The sequence below is a fragment of the Aptenodytes forsteri genome, unplaced genomic scaffold, assembly GCF_000699145.1.
Source record: "Aptenodytes forsteri isolate BGI_AS27 unplaced genomic scaffold, ASM69914v1 Scaffold208, whole genome shotgun sequence".
NCBI lineage: Eukaryota > Metazoa > Chordata > Aves > Sphenisciformes > Spheniscidae > Aptenodytes > Aptenodytes forsteri.
In genome coordinates, this window is record NW_008794963.1 from 994,862 (window position 1) to 1,018,012 (window position 23,151).

The following is a 23,151-nucleotide window of genomic DNA, read 5'->3' on the forward strand; positions in this document are numbered from 1 at the left end:
CTGTCCTAAATTAACAGCAAATAGTTTGTTACACACAGCTAAAAGTCTGAAGCAAAACAATTATGAAATCCTTTATTTTTACTGCACTTACACAGTGTCAAGCATAGCTGTACCCATTTTAGAAAAGTCCTAAGAGAGTACTGATACCAGTATTCCATTAGATTTAACTAGAACTGAAGTCTCCGATAGAGACTAGATAAAATAATCTAAAATAACTTATTTAGATTCAGGGCAACTTCAGGTATTAAATTACTCTGCCAGCAAAAAAGCTATTATGGCTGTACTTCTAAAAGGCATCGCTTATATTTATAAAACAGGCCAGAAGTCCTTTAGGCTCAAAAAGAATCAAACATCGGTGTGGGAGGTGATATTTTCCATGGTTATACATCTGAGAAGATGACATAGGGACTACCGAGAAGGTAATGGATATACATCCGGCTTTGCTTGTTTTTAAACTGTGGAATTTGTCATGGACAAGTCAAGATCCTCTAAGGTATGGAGTGGTGTTGGCCAGTCTGGGACAGGCTGCTCCTCACCTCGTGGATCAAGCTCCCAAATCTCCGCTCTATCAGATTGCGCCATTTTACCCATCCAAGAACCCAATTCCTCCCAGTGATATTTCAAATTATGAAAAGTTTGTTCTGTTAGGCTAGACGCACAGGCCTGGGGAGCAAGACCTTACCCATAAGACAGAAGGCACGGGCAGCCAAAGTCCCTCTCCAGCAAGTACCAGTCCAGTCGGAGAAAGGCTGCTAATTTCTGCCATCTAAAGCAGATAGCTAAATTAGCAGACGAGACTCCCCATATAATCAGTGAAAAGAAGAGTTAGACCCTCTAATTTATTAATTCCTAGGCTGCTAAGTCAGATGGTATAAATATTCCCGTACAGATCTAGGTCCTTTGCCTCATGAGAACCAGAGATATTCAGACTGTTCTAGCAGCGTGGCTAGTGTACATGAGAATCGGTGATCCTCAATCGCCAGGCATACTAACTCCTTGGTTTCTATTCAGCCAGCCAAGACAGGTATTAATCCACCAATGAAAAATACATAATGAAACATATTTCCCCCAGAAACCCTCACTCAGGTGCTGCCACTGTTACTCACTGCCACTACCAGCGACAGAAAAGTGAAACTATAAGCTTTTCCCCTATCTCGGTATTATACACTGACAGTCTTCAAGTAGTGCAATTTATTACCCTAATCAGTACTTCGGCATTTGTGGAAATACACACTTTGGAAGACTATCATTTCACATCATCAGATGATGCCATTAAAGACATCTTGTGTTTACATGACTGACTGTCTAGACAGAGTGTGGGAAAATACTCATTATTAGTTACAAGTCAGCTCCTCCTCGATGCTGCACGTCACACCAACTGTCTTTTATTTTGGGCACTGGATCGCACCTGAAAGCGGCAGTGGGGAGGTGGGAAGGGGGAAAGAGGGTCTTAGAAACTTCACACGAAATTAAAATCCTCCATCTCAAATACTTTCTTAGATGAGGTAATATTACTTATTGACAAATAAGCTCACAAGCAAAACAAATGTTACCATTAGCAAAAACAAAAGCATATTTCAAATCAATTGTCTGGCCTAATATGGTACATGCATACTTAAATGTTAATATGAAATAATATAAGCATGTAAAGGAAGAGGGAAAGAAAGAAAGTTGTGTATGTCATGTAAAACCAGACTAACAAATGTAAAACCAGATTAAACCCCCTTCTGAAGCCAGTGAATTCACGCAAATTCACATTGGCACAGAAATCAGGTTAGCTCACCCAGGAGGAGAGATGCTGGGTTAGCCTTGCAGACCCCAGCCCCAGAAACACTCAGGAATATGTGCTTAACTATAGATACTGAAAACAGCTGTAGGTAAACTAATGAGACCACTCAAAAGGCATACAATTACACGCAATGTTTCTAGACCTTAAAGCACCACAGCAGTCTCAGTCTTGCACAACAAAACTTAAAATTTCCTTCTTTTAAAGTATCTTCTCTTTGTTTTGAATTTTAAGTATCAGACCACAACAACAACAACAAAATCATACAGCTGAAGCCTGAATTGGAAAAAAAAAAAATCAGCAATTATTACAGAGTCCACAGAAAACATAAGCAAAATATTAAAACAATTTCAGGTATCATAGCATTGCCATGCTTGACAGTTGTACAAAACATGCTTCATTTCATGCCCAGCAGATTCAAATTAAATGTATTTTTTTTTCCCCAACAAATACATTTCAAAAGGTTTTTATATTTATAGAACCTCATTTTCATCAAGCCAGCTAAACCCACTACTTCAACACAGCAATTTAATATTGACCTTTGTGGATCAGTGCAGCTTCCATGGCTTACTTCTCTATATGTCCATATATGCGTGCATGTGCATGTATGTGCACTTATATACATATTTAATCAAGTTTTACTTACTTGATTTTGTTTATAAAAATACTTACTGTGTTTTTTTTTTTTTTTTTTTTTTTTTTTGACATTCTGCTTTAGAAAACTAAGAAAGAAATAGTCTTCAATTACACTGAAGGGAGTGTTAAATGGAGGGGAAACTGCAGGGCGAGAAGTCAGACACCAGAAAGAAACCACTCAATGCTACAAGTGCAAGAGAAATATTGACAAAGTAAAGAAGTCTGATGCGTTTGAACTCTGAATGTTCAACGTGGAAGCACTTAACCCTTGGTAATATGGTAAGTTTTCTCATACATGCTACCCTTATGAAAAGCAGATTTAACTCTCTCCGTGCTATGGAAACACCCTACATTTGGCTTTGGGTCTACTTGAATATATACACTTTGCTTCATTGAGAAGCAGATTAACCAGAAGAGGAGCCATCTTTATGAGAAAGGGAAGAAGATTCAACAGGAGGAAGGAAACTCTGTGGCGGGGCAGAGGGTGGTCAAGAGGGCAGCGGGCCAGCCTCTTCCCATGGGGTGGCACCAGCCCCAGGATGCATCTTCAGCGTTCGCTGGCGGCACCAGAGTGTTGGATAAAAGGGTACGCGGCAAAAAACACGGGCCGGCTGGTAGCACGCCTTGGCGAACAGTCGCTGGAAATTTTTACAGGTGACTGCTGACCACTAGAGGGAGCCGATATTGTGCAGCCGCACAGGGAAAAACTGCCTTTCCATGCGGAAAATCCAAAGTAAATGGCAAGGCACTCAGAAAGTCAAAGGGAGATGCTTTAAGTTCTTTCCAGTATCAAAAGTTAACCTCAGCCGTGCGATATAGGAAGGAAAGCTTATGATACTGTGTACGTATACATCAGTACGTACTATTCCATTCCCACAGTACCAAACAAAATATTAAGTATTTCCCTCTAAATTTTGGCTGTAAACATTTCTTCCTTGGAAGAATAACTGGGCAGTACTGGCTGCAACAGAAGACCAGTTTCAGTGCCTCCTATTGTCACCTATCTACCCCAGCCAAACAAATCAGATGTTTCCCCTCCCCCTTAACTTACACCTCCCCCCACCCCATCCTATTTTGGAGATGGCTTTCTAGATTAAATACTCAAAAAGCAAAATTGCAGCAGACAGCACAGACAGCTGCATGCCTAAAATTGCACACTATGTCCAGTCATAGGAACCCCGATCGTGCTCACACAACTATAGCCATGTGATGATATGTGAATTTGAAAATACCCCACCAAAATGTAACACCATTTCTTTTTTGCACCAAGACACAGAGAACCAAACAAAAACTGAGATTTTCTTCATACCTGTAATCAGTCAAAGAGATCAAATGGCAAGCAGGGCAGAAATAAAAGAAAAAAATACCAGGGCAGCTCACAAAGATCTTTATAAACATCCTTCTGGCACCACTTACATATTAAGAAAGCTAAATACCAATGGCAGAGACAATTCAAAAGCATGGAGAGAGTGACTGCACTGGGATCTCCTCCTGTGAGGACATGTTTCTTTATGGTCTCCACTTGGAATGGAAGATGTAAAACACATCAGTAGTTGTCTGGTAGGCTTTAAACTGCTTGGGATATGAAGAAATAAAGAACTGCTGAATTGCAACAACTATCCAAGGCAAATTCTGGAATTATGAAAGGAAATTTAAAAAGAGGGAAAATAGGAGTACCTGGATGAAATGCTAAACAGTTAACAAGAATAATTGTCCCCAAATGAGTTCCTATCCATTATCTTTTTCATAATTATTGCAATCAGAGCAAGTAGCTTCAGTAACTGTGCATACAAATGACCTATTAGAAACTTAACAGGTCATTTCCAAAGGTGATTACGAGCTCTGACTTACAGAGCTACACAGTTTTGCACATAATTCTGTTCAATGCCAACAATCTGCACAAAATTAAGATAAAATGTGTTTCCACAAGACTAACTGGAAATAAACTTTCAGAAACTAAACCTACAGCTTCACAAGATATGAGGTGGTGAACACTGATGAATCAAATGCAGTCATTTTCATAACTGAAATGTTAAAAAATTTGCTTTTGCCTGTGCTCTGGTGTCAGGAGAATGGAAAGAAGAGGAGGCAGTAATTATATGTTAGAGTTCTTACAATGCCACATGCTGTAATTAAATGATGATGAGTGTAACAGCAAGAAGTCTAAAGTTAGATAGAAGGGATAAAAAGCACAGCAGGTTGCCAGAGTGGACATTGCTATAGATCAACAGTATGGACAGCAGAAATGTGTGAGTAGATAAAGATACCTCAACCAACTCTTTAGAAGAGTTCTTGCAACAAGAGGATGGTCTTCATCACAACGGTCCTAACTGGCCTTGTTTCTTAATGGGTGGCTGTTTGTGCTTTCGCTATAAGTGAACACGCAATAGGTTTTGTATTAGAATATATTAGAAAATTATTTTGAACCACCGTTTAAGGAGAGCAATAAAGGACAGGAGCATAGACGTGCAGCTTCCTCAGTTGCTGAGGTTGTTAAGAAACAGTAGGAGACACAGAAACAGATCCTGGCACTCCCACTGTGAATGGCTTGGGCATGTTGTAAAGAAGTTAACTGAGCAAAACCAGAATCGGTTCACTTAAAACATGCAGGGAAAAAAGGTAAGAGCAAGCATACCAAGCTACATTAATCAGAGCAAACGAAAGAAACACCAGCTTTCGTTCATATCAAATAGATGAATGAGAAAACGAAACTATAAAAATCTTTGATCTTAATTGAAACAAACAAAGATTGTGACAACTTACAAATAGCTACAATATTGGCATAGTTTGGGTTTAAATCCGTCTCAATGGCTAAGAAAGAAATGGGTGAGGGGGGACCCAAACTTGGATCAAAAAAACCTGATTCTGGAAACATGTATGTGATGTTTTACAGGAAGGACTGAAACAGAAAATGGGATTCTGATACTGATTGTTCTTCCCTTGTTTTCTCTTCTAGCACAAAAAGAGAGAAAAGAAGAGGTGACACAAACACACCGAGGTACTATTACACCATTCAGTCAGGCCTGGCATCTCAGGAGTCTCTCGACATACCTTCCTTTCCTCCAGCAACCCCAAACTCTGACAAGAAGGGGGAGAAGAAACTGTATGACCTCCTTGGTTCTGCAGGGAGCCAGCAGCCTTCTTATTTATTACGCCCCCATTTCCGTTTCTTTTTCTTATTGTTTAAAACAATCTCTCCCCCCCACCCCCCCTTTTTTTTTTAATCCATCTCAAATGTAGACTTCGAACACATGCTCTGCATGATGTTATGTCATACTGGAACAGCTCCTCGAAACACTGAACTTCACTTCTGTTTATTTCTCTAAAAGCTTTGTTTTCTTTTAAACTGTGTGTATTTTGCTGGACTGTATTTACTGATGGCTAAACTCCCAAGCCTTCAACCTGCCATCTCAAAGAAGCTGATGCAAAAGACTCCAAGTAGAGTTTACTGTTGGTCTGTAATGAGAGTAAAATGATAAATCTCTGTATTGAAAGCCAGCTGCTTCATTCTTAACTCTGATTTCCCCCCCCTCCCTTTTCTTTTGCATTCTAGCTAGCATACAGCTGTAATAAATGTGGCTCTTCTCACAAGCCGTGCAGATGTTAACAGTTCTGTAGGACATCAAGAAACATTTCAAGAATCTTGTAAGTGCTGACTAAACTTGCTTGAATTACCCACACTACCTCCTCCACATTCCTATTCAGTAACATTAGCCTTCCTGAATGTATTAAGAAAAAAAATAATTAGCATTTAAGCCAAGACATTAATATCTACGTCTAAATGCACTATCAATAAACAAGGAATGTTCTTAAGCCATCAGACAACAGATAGACAGATAGTGAACCAAAAGAAGTCAATTTATTCTTTGTCAAGATGACTAATGCATTTTTTCATTTCTTATCTATGCAAGAGTGGCTAAATGACTGTCTGAAAATATATATTTATAAAAGTCACAGCCGGATATATTTGAAAGGATCAGACCTATAGCAAGTTCTTTTCTTTCCTAGCAATCAAGTGGATTAATACTGATTTAGACCAAAGGAGTTCAAAGTGCTACCTAGTACAATTTTATTAAAGTTATATTAGCATGACAGTCATATGCATTAAAGATTAAGCTAAAGCCTCAAACCACAGTCGGTTCTGGGCAGGAGCAAGAGTCTAGCTGTGCAGGTAGAGGACTAGATACCAAATGCATTCCTTAAGCAGGTCTGTACTAGAGATACTGTTTTAATATTCTTCCCTCTTCAAGCAGCAAGCTTAGTCTCCTTTTTCGGGGTAGGACTTTCAAAACACGTGAAGCAGTTTAGAAGCACAGTCACCAACAAAGGCAAATGTGACTAGTACTCATGTATTACTCCAGACACTTGAAAATCCCACATCAAATACCCTACCCTGTGTGTAAACTTCACACTTTCAAAACCTTCTGGAAGGAGGGCTGCAGAGCAATTCACAGCACTGAGCCATAAAAGGATCACAATCTTTGACAAGTTCAGAAACAAAATGTGCAGTCAAGAGTTTCTACGGCGCAGTTTTGAGATTGTCTCCAGTCAAGTGTCAATCTCAGCAGAGTTTCAAAGAGGACAGGGTAGGGAGAAATAAAATGAACGTATCAGTACATTTCCTGCAAGGGATCGATAAAAAGACCTCGCTCCTACAAAGACTTACATACCTGCTCAACTTCAGATACTTATCCTATTACGGTAGCACACTGGAAGTTAAAATCAGGTGTTTAAAGACGTAGGGCCCAAATAATTTACCATGAAAGCCAGAATTCAGGGTATTTTTTGTTCTTTAATTTAGGAATACAGGAAATCTGAATATAAAGCAGAATTGTAACGTGCTATTTTTTAAATGCTTCATGACACTGCTTTTAGAGTAATTTCATCAAAATGTCATAAAAAGAACATTTAACCATTTTGAGATAAGCAAAAAGACAATAGATTACAACCTTAAAAAGAAGTTAATGTAATATTATAACAGAAGCTATGGAATTAGCTAGTCCAAAACCTCAACCTGCCTTTAAGCTTCCCCGAACAAAATAAATTGGGAGAGCAGGAAGAAAAAAAAGGGGAAGAAAAAAAAAAGGCAAAAAATAAAAAGAGAGGAGAAAGAAAACCCACATGAGGCAGAGTCCCTCACTGCTGTTATTCCTCCACGAGCGGAAACGCTCAGTTCAGTCATGGCTTAGGAGGCATAAACATCATTGAAATTCAAAGGCAGCTCCGAGAAAGAGGACGCCTCAATTGGTATGCAAGTGGTGTTTTCTCGCCCTGAATACATTATGAACTTGCAGCATGCTAATATGCCATGCTATCATAAGCACCAGATGGAACGGTAGGCAGTATATGTCCCATCAAACCTCAGGAAGATGTATTAATGTTCCTGCTCTTTTTTTTCCACCCTTCCCCTCCCCCATTCCCTACTACAACCCTTCAGCTGTGTCCCTAGACTGGCACATTTCTTAGCATCAGTCACCTGCTCCTGAAGCACAGTTCTCCAGGGTTGCCTCATCTTCACCAGGTGGTGCCAAGCATCTTTTCAATCTTTTTTATCGCAGAAGGTAAAGGCCACAAGACGTGTCAGGCTGTGCTTACTGAAGGGTACCGAGTACAAAAGATAACATCATGAGATAAATGATAGATGAAGAAAGACTTTGGGTTTAAAGCTAGCACAATTTTTTTAAATTATGTATAAGTAGCGCGGCACAAATTTCCCCCTCAGTACTATTGGTGAATGAAGAATTGGGGGGCAGCGGCAAAGGGTAAGGTTTTCTGTGTAACCAAATAAAACAGAGGAAACTGGATTAAAGATCTTTGAACTGGATTCTTTTCTTCACCACACTGGAAACCTTTTCAGAGAAGACATACACATTTTTTTTTTTTTTTTTTTTTTTTTTTTTTTTTTTTTTTTTTTTTTTTTTTTTTTTTTTTTTTTTTTTTTTTTTTTAATTAGAGATATGACATTCTTTGACTTTTATGACTAAAGAATTGCTTGGACCTATATGTATGACTTTAAAGAAGTGTAGTATTTTAATACCACTTTGCATTATTAATGAATTCAGTCCCAAGCGGGTTTTATATGACTAAAGAGAAATGTAATCTAGTATTCTGTATGAAAGTATGTGAATACGCATAAATAAACTAAAACAGATTTTCTGATATCACCTGAATTTTTTCAGTCTGTTCATAGAAATATGCCTCCTATTGAAATATATATTTTGCAAGAAAATTATTTTCTTTTTTTCCCCCCCTCCTAGTGGGCCCTTGAAAAGATAAAATCAGGTCCTCAAGACTGAAAATGAAAAGCCTGTGCATTCAAACCACAGATAAGACTTGAGATGGCTGAAGAAAAGCAAATACGTTTTTCTTATTTGAAGTTTTAATGTTCAAGTGTTTTTAAACACGTTTGTTTTTCAGAAAGAAATCATATCAGTAAACATTTTGCTAATTTCTGATATTTTAGAAACCACCTGCTGATTTACAAACAGCTCTCACTATGCATGTAAATCCATTATTTTCCTAACATTAGCCTTCTCATAAATACAGTCTAATTCTGCAAGATGCTGAGTACTCACAACTCACACGAATTTTTCTGGGAATTAACATTGCTGAAAACCTCACAAGAGCTAGTTACACGAGTTATCTGTTGCATGTATAAGAAGGATTTCTCTAAGTATTAAAGGTCTGGTTGGCAGGGTTTTTCCCCCACCCATCCAATCCTAACTAAAATAAAAAATTATTACCTTTTTCTTTCAAACAAAGCACTTCATGACTGTTATTCACAAATAACAGGCATTATTCTAGCATCTGTGAAGTCTAGATAGACTCTAATGCAAGGATGTTTTAGGAACTGAGTCAGAAATCAGACCAATTTTTTTCCTTTTTCTTTTCCTACTGAATATTGGGGGGCTTGTTTTGTTTCTTAATATATAGCCTTTAAGGGTAATTTGCTAGATTATGATTTGCATTGTGCAAATAAGTCTATTTAAGTCCATTATCCTGCATTATAAAGTAATTTCTGACACCTAAACAGCACTCAATTTAATTACAACATACTGAAACAGTACAGCTGACTCCCAAAGGAACCTGTTTGGATCAGAAGATGATGATATATGCTAGCTGCTGATCATCTTTCACCACCAGATCTGCAACCAACTGTTTTAAAGAACAGTATCAGAACATCTGCATCATCATATTATTTTGTGGCAAAAAGCCCTCCAAAACCTAGCAATTCCATGCAACAACATGTGCATATCCCAGACTTGTATGCAGACATATTTAAAAACCAATAGCTTTACTGTAATGACCAAAGGAGACAAAAAAAAAAAAAAAAAAAAAAAAAAAAAAAAAGGCTTTGATTTTGATTTAGCAAGCATCAATTTCTGCAGCAGAATCCCCATTGGGTAATTCATCAAGGCATCTATTCTATATCTAGTGTGGCAAGACAGCAAAGACACTTACAGCCTCCAAAAAGAAAAACATTTGTGACAAAACTATTAAGCATTCCTGGTGATTAAGTAATAGACACTCATTCTTTCAAGACTGTCTTGAACCAATGCCCCAGACAAAACCAGGCAATCATATTTGCTGGTGTCAGGATGAACTCAAGGCATCATGATTTTCTGTATTCCTTCAAGAAAAAGCAAGTTATTCAGCAGTATCCACAAAGCTCTTTCTGAAAGAATATAGAAGTTAACTAAGGAAAGAGTATATCATTTCTCTTGTGGCTCTATGGAGGGTTGCTGGTCGATACCTGAAATGTAGGTAGTATTTTTATCTTTGGTGCTTTTACAGACTCTCAAGAGCAGTTTGAAGCAAAAGCTTTAAGGCAGCATAAAGAATTCTGTTTCTGCCTGTCTCTGAAGATTAAATACCATTGCTTTCCTTCCTCAAAATGAAAGGAATTGGAAATTACTACTCTACCAATTGACATGTCAGAGGAAGAAGCCTGGCTGGTCAGCTGTCCCGAGAAGCAACCGTGCAAGTCCAACCTTTATTCCACCAGATGTGGTTCTGCCTATGCAGAGGAGTCTGAAGAGGGCAAAGAAAGAGTGCAATACGGGCTCTCCCTCAGACGGCAGAGAACTTGCTATACACGCTCTGAAGACTCTGCTTTCATACCAAGCTCTCAATGAAAGTTTCATGCACAGATTCATCTCCTGCGCAGTAGCCTTGCTTATTAAATATAGAAAACCCAAATACAGATTTGCTTTTACAACCACAGAGAATAATGTAGAGAGAGATGCAAGGAAATTAACACAACAAAAAGAGCATTCTTCAAAATACTTTAAAAATTTAACAAGAGAGACAACAAATAGTATTCCCAGAGAGGCCACCGTCTCAATTCTCCTCCATTTGCAAAGGGAAAATAAAGTGCTCACATTGACCATTAGGAATTCAGAAAAGTAAAATACACACTCATTACGGCACAGATCCCCTTTAAAAATTGCAAAGGACCCTGCCTTTGTTTCTGAAGATGCAATGCAGTCTAATGGCGATCTCAGTGTAAAATAATCAAATATTGACCTTAACAAAGTAATTTAAATTACTTCCAAGATCTAATATGAATGAGACTGACAGAAGCTCTCTCTCTTTCAGAAGCCTATAGTGAGGAGATCCTGCAGCACCGTGGAAGGATGAACTCGACCAATAGGGACCACCTGAATTCCAGAAACTGAGTTTTATCGCTGCCCTCCCTCTGCCAGTGGCAAAATGAAAACTAAAAACACCAAGTCCAAAGACACAGTACACTCTGTTGCAAACCAGTTTCTGAGAAGAAAACGGATGACTTTCAAAGCTATTCAATGACAGTGCCATCTGACCTCGCTGGACATCTAATTACACCCTTTCTTTTACAGACGTAACCAAGGCTGCTTTAATGAGCATCTTTCAGCTTTCTTTACCATGTTAGTAACTTGTTAGTCCTTATGGTTCACTCAGTATTTCTCGGTGTGTACTTTCAAAACTGATACAAACCCTGATTCTTTCTCAAAAAGAACAAGGTTATCATATCCCTGTTTTTTTAAAGATCATTTTTGTTCACTGTAGTGTTTACAAAGTAAAAAATAATGTACCTTGTACAGTTCCAAGCAAAGAAAGTAGCCAAAAGAAACAGTAACACTGTCCACAGAAAATGACCTCTTCTAAACTTCAGTTAGCAAACTTTCTCCTAACTAGAAAACAAATAACTGCGTGCAAAGCTAGCAGATATAATTACGCAATCAACAATTATGTGGTGAAATGGACTGGAAAAATAAAATTAAAACAATAAATGTTAATTTGTATTTGCTAACCACGAATGATGTGGCTGGTACTCTGCAAGGCGCAAAATCCTTAAAAAAAAAGATTCTCTTAAAAATTCAAGGAATGATACGGAGAAGTCACATATAGGAAGGTCAAAGGAGATAGTATTCGTTTGGATTATAAAATAGCTACAATGAAAATTCAAGGCTGTGTACACATGCTTGCTGCCCTGGCTTAAAAGGGCCACCAGAATATATTTGGAATGCACAGTTTAGAAGCAAGAACCAAATTATGGCTGCATTTTTGTATGATCCGAGTGCACACATTTTCCAAACTGTAATCTTGTGGCAGGAAGACTATTTGAGTCATGCGTGTTTGCATGACTCACAAAACACATAGTAAGGAGAGATCTGAGAGAAGGAAGGGGAAAGGCCCTGTATCACTAAACCGGGAGATTACTCCTTTAGCAGGATGTGGTTTCAAAACAGGAGCAGAATAAGACAGCAAACCCAGCATCACTAGAAGAATCAGAGAAAGGGGGGACTACAAGAATCTGCACCCGAGATAAACAGGAGGGCTCCTAAGGCTTGGAGAAGTGGATTTTAGGCACATGAAGAAAATTCCAATAAAGCATTAGAACTGAAAAGGTACAAAGTTAAATTTTAGAGATGCTTCTGAATGACTTATAGAAGACAGAGTAGTGCATTAACCCCCAGAAGAGAAAAGATGTATCAATAAGCTGGAAAGGGCAATGGACTTTGAAAGATAAAACATATTCCTGCTTCTTGAATCATCATTTCAAACCTTGCTGGAAAACAGTTAAGAATAAGCAAATCCCACTTCCTCAAATCTCAATTTATTACAGCAAACCCCTTTTTTAACCAAGAATGAGATAGGCCTGACACTACACCAGATCTGCACGAACTTGCAGTACGCTTGAAGGGTTACCAAAATACATTTTTCTTCCTTATTCCTCAGCCTCACCTACAAGAGGTGATCAATACTGATTTCTTTCGCTCTTCTATTTCCACTCTTCTTTCGGTCAACATGTAAAATGCTGCAGAGCTTCTTACAGTCTGCTTCTAAAGGGATGTCCATAATGTATGAGAACCATATGAGCAGTACTCTTAATAACTGTGTCCACTGCTGACGGTATTTCCTTTTGAACTTCAGAAAGATTTCCTGACACCTTTGACTTACACTTTGTACCTGTTTAAAAGCACGGTCACATTGCAGGCACTGTTCCAGAACATATATCCACACTAATACTGAAATAGCTGTCTGGATAATTTAAATTAATTCAGATGTGTGGGTCCTACCAGGTAGTTAGTTATTCCTCATTAAAATTTCACAAGATTGCCAGATCCCAAGAGCAAGAAAATGAAGTTGTTTTATTTTTAAGAAGTGGAAATAAATGCACAACTCATTATGCAACATCATGGAAAAGCTCAAGTAAGGCTGTAGCTTCATGCCATAGGAATTTGGGCAGGAGATTTTTAGAAGTTGGATTGGTTCAGTGTCTCTTTTGACACTACAGCCCTAAACCAGCTGCAAGAACATTACTACCGGGTGGTGTGCTGCAGCACAGGGACAAAACCAAGAGGTCAGTGAATCTCCAGTTGAAGCAACACTTCTTAAATCCCAGGGTCTCCAGAAACTTGTTGTCTCAAGTTCTTCTGCAATTAATGCTCACAATGAAGCTATTTCTCCATACTGTGCCTATAACTGGCAGTAAAGAAGAAATTACTAGTAGGGAAGAAATAAAAATAAAACACCCCAACAGCACAAAGAAATAAATTGAGCTTTGGTATGTGGAAGTACAGCTCAATGAGCTACCACGGGAAAGAGGTGCAGCCCTTTCAGCCATCACAGAGTCTGACAATTCTGCTCTTCTACCAGCACGCAAAGGCAAAGTTCATTCTGCAAGTTACAGATCAAGCAATAGTTTCAGAACAGATTCAATGAATGATTAACTTTAGGTGCCCAGAAGTTCAACACTGCTGAAATTTCCCCCTGAAACACAACACAAAAGCCAGTGCCATGGACTGCTCTGCTCTCCCCTACAGTGCACAGGACTGAAGCACCTCAGACTGGGTATCCAAAACAGCTAACGGATCCAGTAGAACAAAGAATCATCATGCAGGCTGAAGTGACCTCAGGAGATCAGATAGTCCATGCCCTTCTGCCTCAAAGCATGTGCAGTTAGATCAAGTTGCCAGGGGTTTGTCCAAATATGGTGTCTTCAATAATGGAAATACCCCTACCTCTCTGGACAACCTGTTTCAGCATCTGACCATCCTTATGGTGAAGAATTTTTTTCCTGGTATCTACTTGGGATTTATCATGGTCCATTATTTGTGCCTGTTGCCTCTCATCCTATCACTATGCACCTCTGAGAAGAGTTTGGCTCCATCCATCTTCTCTACACCCTCCCATTAGGTAGTTGTAGACAACTCATGACAGAAGAGAGGATATAAAGTTAGTTATATTTAACTAGCAACTGCCTACAGCTCACCAACCAGGAAATACTGGAGACAGGATGCTTACTCCTGCCTTTCAAGAGCCTCAGTAACTTGGAGACATGGGATCCACAGCACTACTCCCTCCTCCAGAAAAGATGTCCATATCCTCACGTTCAGAAGATTGGCAAGTAGAACTGGTTTGGGTAAGACAGCTAGGCAAGACAGAAGAGGTGAGCTTTGATTTTATTCAAGTCTTTTGAGTGGAAGCCTCACTCTGGAAGTGAAAAACATGAATTCAAATCCTCCTTCTGCTTGCTCAAGCTCAGGTCTGTAACGTATTCCCTCGGCAGGGGGGAAAGCTACTGCCCAGCAGCGGCTTATTCTGGATGGGAGCAATCTCCATCGCTCTTGTCCTGGCCAGGGACTGAGCAGGAAACATTTCAGGAGGGACCAAGGCCTGAAATCAACAGCAGCAAGGAGGAAGTGGCTCCTGCACTGGTTCTGCTCTTTGTCTGATGACTTTCGTGTACAAGAGGCAGAAGGAACAGATGTACATCGTAAAATGCAACGTGGTGCAGAGACGGCTGAGCTCCTGGAGAGTTGAGCCAGTGAATATAGATAGTATGGTACAGCACAGCAAGGGCTTCACCAGCTTCACAGAGGAACTGCGTGAATGTGGAGTTAGCATAGTGGGATATTGAATGAAATCAGCCTTGCCAAGCGGGCCAATATGGCTAGACTGTGTCTGCGTACAAGTAAAAATCCAAGCGCTGCTGTACCCTATGGATTTCCCGATTTAATCTCTATTCGCCTCAGTATTGCTGGCTCAGTGCTCCGTTTTACACCACACACATTTCTGGGAACAAAAAGTAAGCCTGCACTTGTGAAGAGACCAACGTTTCTAAATACACATTAGGCATCCTCCGAGATTACCTACCAGATCCAGCTATGCAAATGACTCACATACAGAAATGCCTCAATCCCAAAAAGACATAGGTGTGAACTCAGCACTGGCCAGCTTAACCCTGTCGATACTGAGACAGATCTTAGCATCGACATGCTTGGGAAACTTTAAAGCTGTAACAGTGATGCGTCTGGAACAAGGAGAGAGTTGAGGGCAATTCAAAGACATGCAATTCTGGATTTGGAAACCAGCTACTGCTTCAAGTGCAGAAGTCACCTTGTGCACTTAGCTTTCATCTGTGAGCTGGTAGCGAGAGAGCAGGCTTCAACTGATTTTTTTGTAGTTATCCTTGATGTACACACTTGGATGAAAAAAAGATGCAGCAAACAAACCAGAAAACTGGTACAGGTATAGGTGCAGGTCCTGAAAAGGACCACATACCATGTCTTTTTCTGCTCTTAACACGTATCAACTTCTCTATTTAGACTTTTCAGATTGGCGTATCACATCATTTTAGAATTTATTTTACCCAAAATTGGTATTCAAGTCTTTTTTTAAGTTGCATATACACAGATCACATTGATTTGCAAGCTACAACGATCATGCCTTAACTGGCAATTATTTATTAGTGTGGAGTCCAAAATCTTCAAATTAAGATGTGATTGGTGCTAAACACCCTGTGCACACCAAGGAAGTACCAGCCCTGAGAAGCTGATTCATTTGTCCCTCTCCAGCTAAGGGTCTGAGTTGAAAAGCACTAAATCTTCACAAGGAAAGAGGGTTTGGGACCCTGCTTAAAAATATATATTAACAGCTATTTCTGCAGCATGATCTGCATCCCATGATGTGTTAGTTACTTTCCACGCATACGTAGCAAGATGCCGTTCACAGCTCCATGGGTTGAAAATAAGAGCAATAATGTCATGCAGACTTTGGAATTTATTACTACCATAAAAGAACAAGAAACTTTAATACTTTGAAAAGCAAGTCATTATACATCATCTCCCAAACTCTACGGTACATATCTGAAGAACCTAGTGACCCACAGTCCTCTTAGGGAAAGAGCTTTTCACTCCTATCCGAATCCTGAAGAAGATAAAGTCATTATGTAGGATGATTGGAACAATGATGCAAGGTTAACACTTGGACTTAAGTATTTCCAGACGTATTTTCCCCGTTTGGCAGGCAACTTGTTTTGTAAGATACAGAATTGTCCTAATGTAACAGCATAGCAACTGCAACTTAAACCAGAACAAGTCGCTTAATGGACTGTTAGGAGACTTTTGCTGTATAACAGCATTTAGACGCAAGTATTTAAAAAACAGGTGGATAATCCAAATGTTCAGTTACTAGGACACTAACAGTTATGTCCATGGCAATTTTGTTTCTGTTCTTTAAACAAATCATCACTTGCAAGCACTAATGTTAAAACCAGAAAGCCAGTCTAGTACACAGTGGCTATAAATGCCAAATCAATTTTCAGCAGATAATAAAGTCCATGTTTTACAATCAGCAATGCACTGTTTTACTACCCAAAATGTAAGCTAATAATATATAGCTCTGCTAAATGGAAAATGCAGATATGCTGTTAAGAAACGGGCTGGCTGTGAGATGATGGATCATTTCTGCTGGGACCTTCTTAAAGCTATGTGCAAATGTTTTGAAAATATCACATGATGTGGCCATGTGTTAAAAATTACAGCCAGTTAAGTTCTCTGCTAAGAAAAATATGTGGGCAATTTATGAAATGCACTCCAGGATGGAGATATCTTAAGTAAAACCAGATTTTGAAAACAAACCCGTTTTTTTGAAACATGAACTTAAAAAAAAAAAAAGTTGCAGCCACATCTGGAGAGCAGAAGTAAAGAAAGGGTGGTCTGACCTAATACCAGGCCATCTTCTGAAAGAGCAGCATTATTTCTGGGCTACAATGACTGTGATCACTGATTGTCCTTTTAAGGAAACCATACTGAATACTGCCATGGGCAATAATAAAGCATTTTGTAGGCCAACATCTGTTCTTTGAAAGTACTATAAAATGACTGATAGATTTGTAATGTTTCATAAATAAAGTCCGGAATAAACAGTTCTAAAAAAAACCTAAAACAAAACAAAAAACCCCACACCATATTCACAGTAATCAGACAAACCGGTGTACGGTATTAGATTTGAACACTGTTCCCTCAGCATCAATTATTTAGAGATAACCACTTCCTAGAGTTCACTACATAGAATGACAAAATGGTTAACTTGGTTACTGCAAGCTGCATGTTAACGGGATTATCTTTCCAGAGACTTTTCTCAGAGTTGCAGTAGTGCCTTAACTGAGATCTGAACTGCTTTTACAACGTTTCATTAGCAAGCCTCGCTGCTGTTGCTTTGCCCTGACAGGGAAGCGAGGAGGTGAGCGGCCAGTGGCAATTATAACAGTATGAGCAGTTCATCTTTGAAGGGCAAATTTATTTTGTGTAAAAGTGTTATCGCTACACATAAACCAGAACCTGGTTTTATTACTTCCTGTTCTTTCCCCAAAAGAAGGACTTCAGATGTCTGAATCACTAAAGGGATGCTTCTGAAATCAAGACTTCACACATACACAAAAGGCACTGACATAATATCAGATTACATAAAAATACACATCCTTTTAATCTCCTGTACATAATGTGCTTACTTTTAAAATACAAAATCTGCCCCAGATGGCTAATAATGCCCATTTGAAAAAACCCAACACCACAATATTAAAGGGCTAAAATATGCTGTGAACAGATTGAGAGGCAGTTCATCCTAGAGGAGAGTAAAAAAGTGCAGATGGGTGTCAAAAATAGCCAAGTGTCAGATCTGTTCAAGTATCTCCATTCTGGCACATGCTCCCAGTCACAGCTGTTAGTGTATTCTCTGTATCCAAGTGCAAGGTTTTCTAACACTCCGAGCTGACATTAAAACACACTTCTTGCTTGCTACTGCTTTAGGAGAATGCTGGAAATTAAAGATTTATTTAATGGTAAAGCTTAACGAGTATCGATAAGGGTATACATACTCGAGTGTAGCGCATGCCATTTTGATTAAAGATGCATGAAATTTTAACCAGCAGGTAGATTAAGTAATTTAAATGACAAAGGCTTAATAGGTTTTCAAAAACCTCCACTCTAGGCATTCCAACGGTGTTTGCCAATAGCCACAAATATTGCACACAAGGATCGAAACTGATAAGATTGTGTCATTTTAGTACATTTAAATATCTTTATAAAACACAGAAATAGTAAACCGCACGAGAAGAGGAGTTTCATACAAATATAAGGGAAACATCAGTGGATTCAAATTACGCAGAATGCACAGTTTTCCAAATTAATGAATTACCATGATATTTCTAATGAAGACCACATTCCCAGGAATGTAACGCATGCAAATCAAATTTGACGTTTAAAGGGTTAAATTGACCTTTCATAGTCCTCAGTTGTTATCTATGCAAATTAATTTGCCCATATTTCAACCATATAAATCCTCTTAGCCTTGTGCTTTGAGCAAACAGAGCCCACTTTCTTGTTACAACCAGAGGATCAGCAAACATACCAGCAGTAGGGTATGACCGTGTATAAAAATCCTAAAAGGAAAACATTCTTCCAACAACTGGCAATACCTACATGCAACTGTGGTTGCAGCAAACTGGCAGATACTGTTTCAAAACACCATCTGCGAGGTGTACAGACTCTCTGTGATCAAGCGTAGCCTCTTCTGCCTGTCCTACCCAAATAATCCACAAGAACCAGCCAGCTGTAGGATCTCTAGCCCTGTCTTTTTTTATCCAGAGACACAGGCTGCTATAATCAGGCACATGGCTTTCTTCAGTCCTTACCAAAGGGAAAAAAAACCCAAACAAAACACACCAAATTCAATCCACTCAGTCGTGGTCAAGCATCTCACAAAACCCCTCAGACAAATCACCCTGCATAGAACCACCGTTTTCATTGGCAATAACATTTATCAATTAGACAAGCGATCGTAAGATCCAAGGATAATATTTTCCTGAGGAAACCGACCTATTAAAATTTCCAGCTTCACAGCAATTCCTTTAATTCAGCAGATTTTTTAAATTGTTTTATTTTGAATCAACATATTTCAGTGATCTGCCTGGTGACAGTTAAGGACTACGATTTAGGACAACACTGGAATAATTTGTTTTATAAATCTCCTTCACTTCTCTAACATAAACAGCTTTTCACAGAGATAATTTCAGCTGATGGGTGAACGCTGTGAATGATCTCTACCGATCAAATGTTTGCAGATTCAAGGTAAAGCTGACAGTCATGAAAGCCAGCCCAAAGCTGTATTTCTCTTCGCTACAAATGATCCCCTGTGCAGAGACCTGCACCCACAAAGCCGGTGACTTTCTGCTATTTCTATCCCTTTTCATTGAAACATCCAGTCCTGCTGTAAGTATCATCTCTGGCAGTTCCCTCGCACAAATTCCCCTCCCCCAAACATATACACAACAGAATTAGCATCCACGATCGCTCCGTACCCATATCAGCTTGCAAATCACCGTCTATATTAAAAGAGGAAAAAAGGAAAAAAAAAGAAAAGAAAAAAATACTATCAAAAACCAATTAGCGTTTCCTCATTTAAAACCGAAAGAGCTGCAATAATTTCAACTCACCAGGCATCCTTGGATAAAATATACCACACTGTAAATGGCTCTCTCCTAAAAGCAAGCTTATTTAGGGCTCAGTGCCTCCTGTTCTGGAATGAACAGAGAGAAGCAAGGAGGGCCATCAGAACTGGCTGTGGCAGCGTAGCTGGAGGCAGGATGCTGGGCGCGTGCGTTTGCCAGGCAAAGACAGATGGAGAGCTGACACTCTGTATTGCACTTGGAGCAGAAATGTGAATGATGACAGGAGCACATGTGGCCTTGAACCCAGCCCTGTCTCTTCAGGCAGAACAATGACAGGGATGTGTGTGCAAATTATCACAACCCCGGCTCCCCTCAGCTGACTCCTTTTACTCTACCTTTCACACCAAGTTCCAGATGACCAAAGAATAGAAAGTAAAATGCAGAGTGATAAGCCAAACACTGAATTATTCATTTTTTCTTTAAAAGTTAACCCTTTCTTCTGCTGACAGCAATTAAAGAAAAAAAGCATCACTTCGAATCAGCTCTCCTCCAAAAGTAGAAACAAATTCATTCTTTATTTTAACAGCCATAATTTTGCACTCCATAGGACTACGTTTGTTTATTTAGCTGGAAATTCAAAACACGCATGAAGATATATGAGAGAGTCCCCCCTCCTCTTCCTCCCTTCCCCACACTTTTGTCATTATTATGCTGTTTTACTATAGTGAACGGAGTATCGAAATCACTCCCTTTCTCAGATTCTCAGTAGTATTTGTAAAATAGAACACACTTAGAAAGCAGACCACTTTTATTTTACTATAGTGCTTTTAACCCCCTGGGATTCCTGCATTGATATGTTCCAAACATTTGCAGCTTACTCTCCTTTACCTTGCATGGTGATCCATGGGGGATGAAAACAAAATCTTCCCTGTAAAGCTTTTTCAAAAGCTAAACAATCATGTCCTCCCAATTTCTGATTTTGCACACCCCTTAAATGTTTATCCTTCACGTGAATAAGGTACGCCTGGCTAGGTTCAATGCACTCTTCCCTATTAAGCTTTAATGGACACCATGATACATAAAACTAGAAGTCTTTGTTATAGTGCTTTATCTAAAGCTGGCTATTTTCTTCTCAGCAGTCCCTCTTTAGTCCTTTGTAAAACATCTTTGCCTCTTAGGAGAAACATACGCCTGACTCGCATGCCTTCTGTAGCACATATAGGCTTGCACAAAATTCCAGGCACAAGAAAAAATATCTTCTTTTTAAAACTCTCCTCCCATTTAGCACTTGCAAAAGCTTCTCCCTTTAGTAACAAGTATTTCTCTAGCAATTAGCGCGTAGCTCATGGTTTTGACTTTGCCCTTGCAGTATACATTTAAACCCATATAGAAAGGCAGCGATACTCAGATCTTCAGAGGCTGCATTCTTGTCAGTACAAGACTCATCCTTTTGTACTTATTTATGCATCCCCCTGATTTTCATTATGCCATCTTCTGCCTCTACTACGCAGAAACAACTCTGCGTTCAGGCCTTCCTCTTCCTTCCTTTGGCTGCCACAGAGCCTGATAAAGATCTAGTTAGGAAAAGGACACACATGCGAAATTAAGCAAAAAATAACAACCCTTCCAATATCCGGACTGAACTAATGAGTATTTCTCACATAAAGCAAATGAGTCACTTAATTTACTGATATTTCCACAATAACTTTTTAACACTATCTAAGTGCCACCCTTAAGCTTCACCGAAATAGGAGAGAGACTCCAAACACAGGACTGACAAATTCAAGATGATCAAAGAAGCAAAGGAGCAGCTCCCCTCGCCCCAGTAAACACCCCGGCACTAACAATATAACACGTCTGCTACTCGAGGCAGGTCTTTTCTTCATCTTCATCAGATATCTACTGTAATGAAGTTCTCTATAATGGATTTTTGAGTGTCGGAAAGCCCAAGAGAAACACCGAAACATGAAAACGTTTTCATGACAGACCGCTTTCATGAAGGGAGGAAAAGCAGAGGGGGGAAAGGGAGAGAATAACAAGCAAAGTCTGCGCCATCGAGGCCTTTAAAGAATTTACCATTCTTTTTGTTTTATTATTTGATGCACTATTTAAAACCAGTCACTTAGTATTGTATTTGCCGTGTTTTCTTTTTTAATGCTGTACTCTACATGAAAGGAAAAACATTTTCACAGTTGGAAATGCAACCTTTCATCAACATAGATGCAGCCTGAATCAGCTTCAGAGTAGAAAGTATCATGTGAAAGGTATGACGCATTTTAATAAAACTGAACAATATTCACTCTTAAAAGTAGGTCTTAATATCAGTACATTGTAAATCCACAGACCACGGCTCACGAAATTGAACTTCCATATGCTGTGTGATTATGCATCTTTTTTCTGTGTGTAAAAAGCCTTTTTAAGCTGTTATCTGACTACAGTAATTGCCATTTAAATTGATCCACGTCAACAAAACCTGGATCCCTGGAGATTCTCACCTAGAAGTCTGCTCATGGAAGGGGCTAACAGAATGCCTGTGCATCTGAGACTACTTCAGCATTTTCTCAAGCAGCCAGCTGCATGAATAGTTTTTCCCTCTCATTATTTAATACACTGAGGCAGGCTGCAACCCATTTGGCAGTCCTCCCTGAATAAATATCTGTGGATATTTATTTGCTTTCCCCACCCCACCCCCATTTTTAATGCAGTCACTTAAAGCTTGCCCTAACAGTTTTTGCACCAGGTCTGAAATTTTAGGAAGCCAAGAAAAGGTGGACAGCCCATTCTGTAAAACGGTTTTATTCTCCGCTAAGAAAGGAAAGGCAGTGGTTTTAACATACGAACAATTCTGCTGTATCAAAAGAGTCGATATTATATGTAATACCAAAATGAAAGGGATATAAAGAGAGTGAAAAATCCAGAAGATAATCTTCGGCCAGTTTCTTTATGGTTGCACGTTACGCTACACCTTCCTGGGTGGGAATCAGCTCCTTCTTTGACAATCATTCAACACACTTTACAAAACAATTTTAAATAATCCTCTACAACTCTTAATTTTTGCAAATGGGTAAAGAAGGCAAAACAGCCTCCATATTCATATATTTGAAGGGGAAAAAAGAAGATTTTTATGCAGTGGATGATATAAGGTCACTAAGACATGGATCTGATGGAAAAGAGAAATTCCAAATGATCACCATTTAAAAGTACAGAGATTGCCTTTTGCGCAAACCTAGCTTAATAACAGGGACTGGAAGTCCACTGAAACGCATCTGTAGTTAATGAAGGCTCTCTATTAACAGTGAAGGAAGAATTTAACTCAAAGCTTTTCTGTAGGACTTCTCAACTTCCCGCTCTACTTACAGCAGACTGTTGTGATACATTGTGACTTCACACAGTGGGTATTAAGTGAGTTAATTCAAAGGAGCTGAAACCTCATTGATCCTAATTGAAAGCAATACACCCAACCAAATAGTTTTCTACCCCATCTGCTCTGGCCTGCCACCAGCTATTCAAT

The 23,151-nt window shown here is 39.2% G+C and overlaps 1 protein-coding gene across 3 annotated transcripts in view; it reads right to left on the minus strand.

The window, feature by feature from the left end:
- RUNX1T1 (RUNX1 translocation partner 1) overlaps window positions 1-23,151 on the minus strand; it is a 118,420-nt gene that overhangs the window by 62,366 nt on the left and 32,903 nt on the right. Inside the window, exon 1 of one of the 3 annotated variants that reach the window (XM_019471068.1) lies at window positions 7,899-7,959. The exons of the other annotated variants lie outside the window; for them this stretch is intronic. The gene's annotated coding sequence lies outside the window, so the exon portion shown is untranslated. Of the gene's footprint in view, window positions 1-7,898; window positions 7,960-23,151 lie in introns of those variants that run through there. 3 annotated transcript variants of the gene reach the window in all.